This window comes from Chinchilla lanigera, unplaced genomic scaffold (genome assembly GCF_000276665.1).
Source record: "Chinchilla lanigera isolate Chin_1 unplaced genomic scaffold, ChiLan1.0 scaffold00122, whole genome shotgun sequence".
NCBI lineage: Eukaryota > Metazoa > Chordata > Mammalia > Rodentia > Chinchillidae > Chinchilla > Chinchilla lanigera.
Window position 1 is genome coordinate 1,577,716 of NW_004955523.1, and position 7,383 is coordinate 1,585,098.

Consider the following 7,383-nt stretch of genomic DNA (forward strand, 5'->3'; position numbering starts at 1 on the left):
GGAATCGAACTCATGACCTCGTGCTTGCCAGGCAGGTGCTGTGCTGCTGAGCTAAATCCCCAGCCCCAATCAACCCTTAAAATGACTTTTTCAGAATCAGTTTCCTTCTAAAATTCTTATCACTTTCGGAAAAAAGAGCTTTTTCTCTATAATCTTGCAGAAACTTGTTCATTTATACAAGCTGGAAATGTCTGTTAAACAAGTTAGCTTCTGTAGCCATTCTCCACTTTTAAAGCACTCAGCAAGACCCACTTTCTTGTAACTGTCCTGACAATTCATGTTTCTATTCTGAGGATACTTCCTCTACAAGCCACTAGGTTTCTTTATGAAGCAGGAAGTTTTTTGCTCTTTGCCCAGATTTTAATTTAGGAATATTTTTTAAACAATGTGGCATAAATGGTCTTTACTAAAGTTAACCAATTCTGTAGCATTTTTTTTTTAACTTTCTTCATTTCATCTCCAAGTTTTTGGTATCAGTATCGCTATGAAAAAAAAAAGCTGTGTGCTATAACGTCAACATCAGGATTTCTTTTTTCTTTTTAAATGTGGCAAAACTATCATATAGCCAACCATTAATGGTGTATTAGGAGTATAGCTGAAAGACATTTTGTTTTCAGGTATAAAGACACAATAAATACATATTGGTCTTGGTTTTATGACACTCATCACATCAGAAGATATTGTTTTAATTTCACCATTTACAAATCTTACCAGTGTTACAGAATGACAAATATCTGTGAAATCTCTCATGTTAACCAAGACAAAAAGGCTTCTGTTTCCTAGTTACATAAAACTTTTTAGCATGTGATATCTTATTAGTAAATCAACTTATTAAATTGAGAGTAAAGTGATTTCAATTTCTTGTTCTTTTCTCAGCATTTTTTTGAGGGGGTGGTTTTTTTCTGGTACCGGGAATCGAACTCATGACCTTGCGCTTGCCAGGCAGGCGCTGTGCCGCTGAGCTAAACCCCTAAGCCCGTTTCTCAGTATTTTAATGTTGGTATTAAATTTCCATCAACTATGTATACTTTTCTTTGCTGGGATAAGATCTGCTACCAAATAATTTGCTTCCTAAGTCCTTTTGCCTAATGTGATTTTTTTTAAACAAAAGCTTTGTTTTAATATTTAAAAAGCTATTTAAAATAATCAACATTCTTGTCAAATAACTGATTTAGTTAAAAGCCACAGACAATGCACAATGAATACTGGACAACTCTGATTACGAGTGCATGTAAAACCTGTGAGAGGCAGCTTTCATTATAAAGACAGAATTGCTTCATACCTCTTGCTGTATTAGTACTGTATAAGGAATAACTCAAAAGATTGTAAGTCTTCATCACTAACCTTGCTAAAAATGTCCATAGGTCTATGCCTAGAATGGTCTTCTATCTCCTACCCTGACTTCAAAAATTGCAGCAATGGATATCATATTTGTTCGTAACAAACATTAATGAAATACATAAACAGACATAACTAAACAAGAAAAACATAAAAAGCCCAAAACCATCACGAAACAATACACTTTCAGCCTACATAATCCACAATTTTGCAGTGTTTACAACGAAGAGGCAGGGGACAGCTCAGCCTTGGCACTTAAAATTCCATTCCTTGGGGCTGGGGATTTAGCTCAGCGGCACAGCGCCTGCCTGGCAAGCGCAAGGTCCTGAGTTCGATTCCCGGTACCAGAGAAAAAAACAAAAACAAACAAACAACAACAACAACAAAATTAAAACTCCATTCCTTCTTAGAATGCAAATTTCCGTCTGATTTTTTACTTCCCAGAGCTCATTCCCTCCCGTAAGTCAGCTGGCACAGCATAGGGAGGCTGAAGAAGGAGGGAGAAGCAACATCGTCCTCTGACCACCCCCATCCCAAGTGACAACACGCGGGCCCACACACTGCCAGCAGGGCCGAAAGAGCTCTATGGAAACCATTAACATGGCTGAGGGATCACTGCTCACTACCGTGAGATCAGCGCTGTGCAGCACACAAAAGTCAAGATATTTAAGTCACAATTTTATAAGGAACCCCGGTACCACCTCACAAAACCCAAAATGCCTCCTATGAGAGGTCATTTTCATTTGATCTGGACCCTTCCGGGGTTCGACTGGGTAGTTCGGGTTCAGCGCCTTCCTCCTCTCCACCTGAGTCTCAGGTCTTGCTTTTGTCCCTCGCAGTTCCTCCTTCTGGTTCTGTGGCACCACCAGCTGGTTATTTCCCCTTCCTTCGGGTCATTTTGATTTAATTTGTCTTGAGTTGCCACTTTTGCTTCTTTCCCATTTCTCAGCTTTGGGGGAAGCTGTGACGGGTCTTCAGCGGTCTTCACCACCTCCTGCGGGGCGTATTTTCTGAATAACACGTAACCTTTCACAACACTAAGGTAACAGACAGCTTTGATGATTTCAACCACCGCTGTGTATGTATTGTGGGTTGGTGAGATCCACTTTGTTTTCTGAATTCAGACTGCTGCCAATTCCTGCCAATTCTCTGATAACTTCGTCTCTACTCATGTGACTGTTATTCCAAGACTTGTAAACAATCTGATATGTTCCCTTGTTTGGTGCTTTAAACCAGGGTTCCAAAAATGTTTCTGCATATTTCTTCGTATCTTCTAAGAAAGCTTTGCATGTGCCTGAGATGGGTAACATCCGTAAAATAACTCGCGTCTTCCTTTTCTTAGTTTTGTGAACACCCTGGAGAACATGATACACCAATTTCTCAGGCTCTATCCCAGGCGTCCCGATGGAGACTACGTTATTTGCTCCGCTCTCTACTGACTGGAATCTTCTTAGCCTCTTCTCTGTGGAAGCCTTTATGTCCCCAACTTCCTTCTTCAAACCAGCCGAGCCCGCCTGGCCCGGCGCACTGAGCCTTGCTTTGCGCTTTCCACCCCCAGGCCGAGCAGGCTGCGGGACCGGCGCCGCCGTGGCGCGTGCGAGCCGAGCCAAACGGGAAACGCGTTTCTCCGCGTCTCTCGGCGTCTCTCGGCGTTCCCACCCGTGCGGCGCGCGCTGATGACGCGCCGTGCCAAACGGGAAGGGCGTTTCTCCGCGTCTCTCGGCGTCCCCACCCATGCGGCGCGCGCTGATGACGTCCGGACTTTTTTTAAAAAGTTACTTTGTTGTTGTTTGGGAACGGGTTCAAATAAATAGAAAGTTGAAATATTTGCTGACAAATATGAAAAATAAATATACGGTACCATCTGGCGACAATCAATAGCGATGTAAAACTTATGTCCAAGGAGACTAGATCTAATTTTGCCACCAATTTACAAGGATTATTGAATGCAGGATTCAGAAAGAAAAGGTGGCATCATTTGTTCAAATGAGTAATGAAGGATCTCCAGACCCAAACATCTTGGCAGACAGTGGCTCACACAATGGCTGAAGTAAATAATCAAAACCACAGAACAAGAAGCCACTGATGCAAAGGGCCCCTGGGTGGTCCGGCTTCTGGAGCGGTGACAGCTTGCCAAACGGCAAGGACCCCTTGGAAGAATTCTGCACTCGTGCTCCTTCTTCATCGGGATTGAAGTCATAGATTGACCCCCCTAAACCACCAAGCTTCACATTACTGCCAAAGCCATCAGCGCTGGGAGTAGCCTCACCTTGTTCTGTGGCAGGACACGGCTAACTGGAGGCTGGGAAGCATACTTTATTATTTTTATGTTCAGTGTTGGTGTGATGGAAGCCAAAGGCTTCAGAGGTATGAATGTCTGTTTCACAGAGCTAAATACGAACAACTTTACTAGGCCGTGGCTCTTCTTCTTGGAAAGGCAATGGCAGATGATGTGGAGAAAATGATACCAAATAAACTGATGTAAAACACATTCGCCCTTGAGAGATAATAAGCGGAAGGTGAGGGGGAGGGGAGGAGATACATATGTAGCAGCTAAAAACTGTAAAACTCTCAAAAGAAAACGTAGCAATAAGTCTCTGTGATCTTGCATTAAGCAATATTACATCAAAAGTACAAATGACAAACAGAAAAAAAAATAGATCAATAAGACTTTATCAGAGTTAAAACCTTTTTTTCCCCCTTTTGACATCCAGGGCCTTGCCCTGAGCTGTATCACCAGCCCTTTTCTATTTTTAGACAGGGTCTCAATAAATTGCCCAGATTGTCCTCAAACTCTTGATCCTCCTACCTCAGCCTCCTAAGTAGCTGGGATTATAGGCATGAGCCATAATTTCGACCATGCCAGGTCAAAATTAAAACCTTGGAATTTCAAAGGACACCATGAAGAAAGTGAAAAGACAATTCACAGAATGGGAAGAAATATTTGCAAATCATATGTCTAACAAGGGACTTATAAGGTGAACATGTAACAATATTTTCAACTCAACATTAAAAGGACAACATGCTGGGCATGTTGGCACACACCTGTAATCCCAGCACTCAGAAGGCTGAGGCAGGAGGATCTCTGTGAGTTTGAGACCAGCCTGGGATACAAAATGAGTTTAAGGCCGGTCTGAACTACATAGTAAAACCCTGTCTTGACAAAAATTAAATTAAATTAAATTTAAAAATAAAAAGACAAGTCAATTTCTTTTTCTTCAGTACTGGAGAGGGAGAGCAGGGCCTTGCACTGAGCTACATCCCCAGCAGTTTTCATTTTTAAGTTTTTGAGACAAGGTTTTACTGATTTCCCAGGCTATCCTCAAAGTTGTAATCCTCTTGCCTCAGCCTCCAGAGTAACTGGGATTACGTACTGCCCAGTAACAACTCAATTTTTTAAAGGGCAAAGAAATAGACGTGCATGTGCTCAAAAAACACATGACAACATAGCTAGCACCATTAGCCAGCAGGGATATGCAAAGCAAGACTATGGTGAGACACCACTTCAAGTGCCCTAGGATGAGTATAATGAAAAAAAAATGCTGTCATGACAAGTGCTGGCAAGGATAGAGAGAAATTTGACTTTCATATATTGCTAGTGGGAATGTAAACATATATAGACTTTTGGCAGTTCCTCAACGAGTTAAACAAGTAGGTGTTTTCCTAGGGATAATACCCAAGAGAACCCAAGCATCATGTTCCCACAAAAGCTAACACACGAATGTTCATAGCATCATTACCCATTATTCTGAGAAGTGGAAACAACCTAGATGTTCACCGGCTGTTGAATAGATAATAAAATGTAGTACAGCATTACAGTGGAATACTATTCAGCCATAAAAAAGAATAAAGTACTGATACAGGCTACACTGTAAACAAGACTTGAGAACACTGTGGTGTGTTAGGTTGGAGGTATTGTCCAGTGGCCAAGCATTGCCTAGCATGAGCAAGACCCTAAGATACCACCAAAAAAACCGTTGTGCTACATGAAAGAAGTCAGACACATGTATTATGCAATCACTTTTATACAAAGTATCTGTTTGTTTTTTGGTTTTTTCCTGTACCAGGAACCGAACTCACGACCTTGCGCTTGCCAAGCAGCCGCTGTGCTGCTGAGCTAAATCCCCAGCCTCCTATACAAAGTATCTGGAGTAGACAAATCCATAGGACAGAAAGTAGAAGCCAAGGGCTGAGAGGAAGTGGGAATGGAGAGTGACTGTTAATGGTTATGGGATTTCTTTTTTGGGGAGTGATAAAAATATTCTAGAATTAGGTAATGGCGATGGTTGTGCAACTCTGTACACATACCAAAGCCAATTTATGTTTTGTTTTGTTTTGTTTTGTTTTTTCTCTGGTACCAGGAACCGAACTCACAACCTTGCGCTTGCCAGGCAGGCGCTTCGCCGCTGAGCTAAATCCCCAGCCCCACCAAAGCCAATTTAAAGGGGTGAATTTGGGAGATGTGAACTCCATCTCAGTAAAGCTGTTACATAAATAAATCAGAAGGGATCAGAATAAATAGAGACCCAGGCTGCCTGGGCGCCTCTTTCAGATGGGCAGGGGCCTGGAGGTCTGAGTGTGGAGCTGGGCAGGAGACCGGGCCTGGCCTGCTCCAGCTTCCGAAGGAGGCTGAGGAGGAGGAGGCACCCGCAGGCAGTGGTGTAAGCAGCGTCCTCACGGCAGCAGCGTCACTGTTCAGTGGGAACCTCCTGGTAGGTGGCGACCCATAAAAGCAGAAGCAGCCAGAGTTGAGCAAGAGAGGTGGGCAAGTAGGCAGGAGCTGCACTATTCCCGGAGATAAAGGGCAGACAGCTTTCTCCTTGTGCTGGGGACTGAGCCCGGGGGTCCTGTATGCTGGGCCAGCTCCACAAAGCTGACTTTATAGGCTGCTGGGAAGCAGGTCTGAGCAGAGTAAGAAGCACAAGGAGCCAGGCATGGTGGCGCACTCCTGTAATTCCAGCACTCGCAAGGCTGAGGCAGGAGGATTGCTGTGAGTTCAAGGCCAACCTGGGCTACCGAGTAAGTTTAAGGCAGCCTGCTCTGTAGGGCAAGACGCTATCTCAAAAAGAAAAAAGAGGGACCAAGGAGAAATTGTGTGGTTTTCCAGGAAAGTGGAAGTCATCATCCACTGTTTCCAAAGTGGCTTTGACCGTCATTTCATTCAGGAAGCTGGTGTGCCTGCTCTCTGCTAGACCCGGGCAATAAAGGGAGCAGTAAGAGCCCAGAGGAAAGCAGGTGCCAGGGCAGGAAGCAGCGTCACCAGGCTTAGGCAGGGTGCAGTGACTGACCGGGTAACAATCTGAGTCTTTGATTCCACTTGGATGCTGAATCCTGTTTTAATTGTAACGTGGTCCAAAAACACCCGTGGCTGTGAACTGAATTGTGATTCTCCCCTCCTTCAAAAAAAGAAACACTAAAGTCTTCACCCAGTACCTCAGATCTTGACCTTATTTAGAATTAGGTCGGGGCTGGGGATTTAGCTCAGCGGTAGAACGCTTGTCTGGCAAGCAGGAAGCAGGGTTCAAGCTTCAGCACCAAAAAATTAAAAAGCTAAAGAAAAAGAAAAAAAAATAGAACTAGGTCATTGCAGACAGAATTCATTTAGATGAGGTGATACTGGAATAACACGAACCCTCAACCCAATATGACTGTGTCCCAAGAAGACACCAAGACAGGTGGGGAGAACACAGGTGACAGCGGTGCTGGCAGAAGGGGGACTGCGGCCACCAGCCAAGGTGCAGAAGCCAGGAGCGGGCAGAGAAGGCTCCTCTGCAACTCCCCACACCTGGATCTTGGCCGCCAAGCCCCTGGGACTGAGAGACAGTGCACGCTGTCCTGTCAGGCTGCTGCTGAGCTCCTGGAGCTCTGTTTCGGCAGCCCGAGGAAACCATCAGAGCCTCCCAAAGCTTTGGTTTTACAGCTTGCTCAGAAACCCAGTCCGCAGTCTGCTGGAAGGGTAGAATTTCTCCACTTCTTCCTCTTTAAGTACTTTCAAAGCTGGGCATGGAGCCTGGCATGGTGGCATACACCTGTAATCCCAGCACT

General features: G+C 44.3%; 1 pseudogene; it reads right to left on the reverse strand.

Annotated features, from left to right (window-relative positions):
* Positions 1-651: 651 nt before the first annotated feature.
* On the reverse strand, positions 652-3,089 carry LOC102014482 (annotated as a pseudogene).
* Between the last annotated feature and the right edge of the window lie 4,294 nt (positions 3,090-7,383).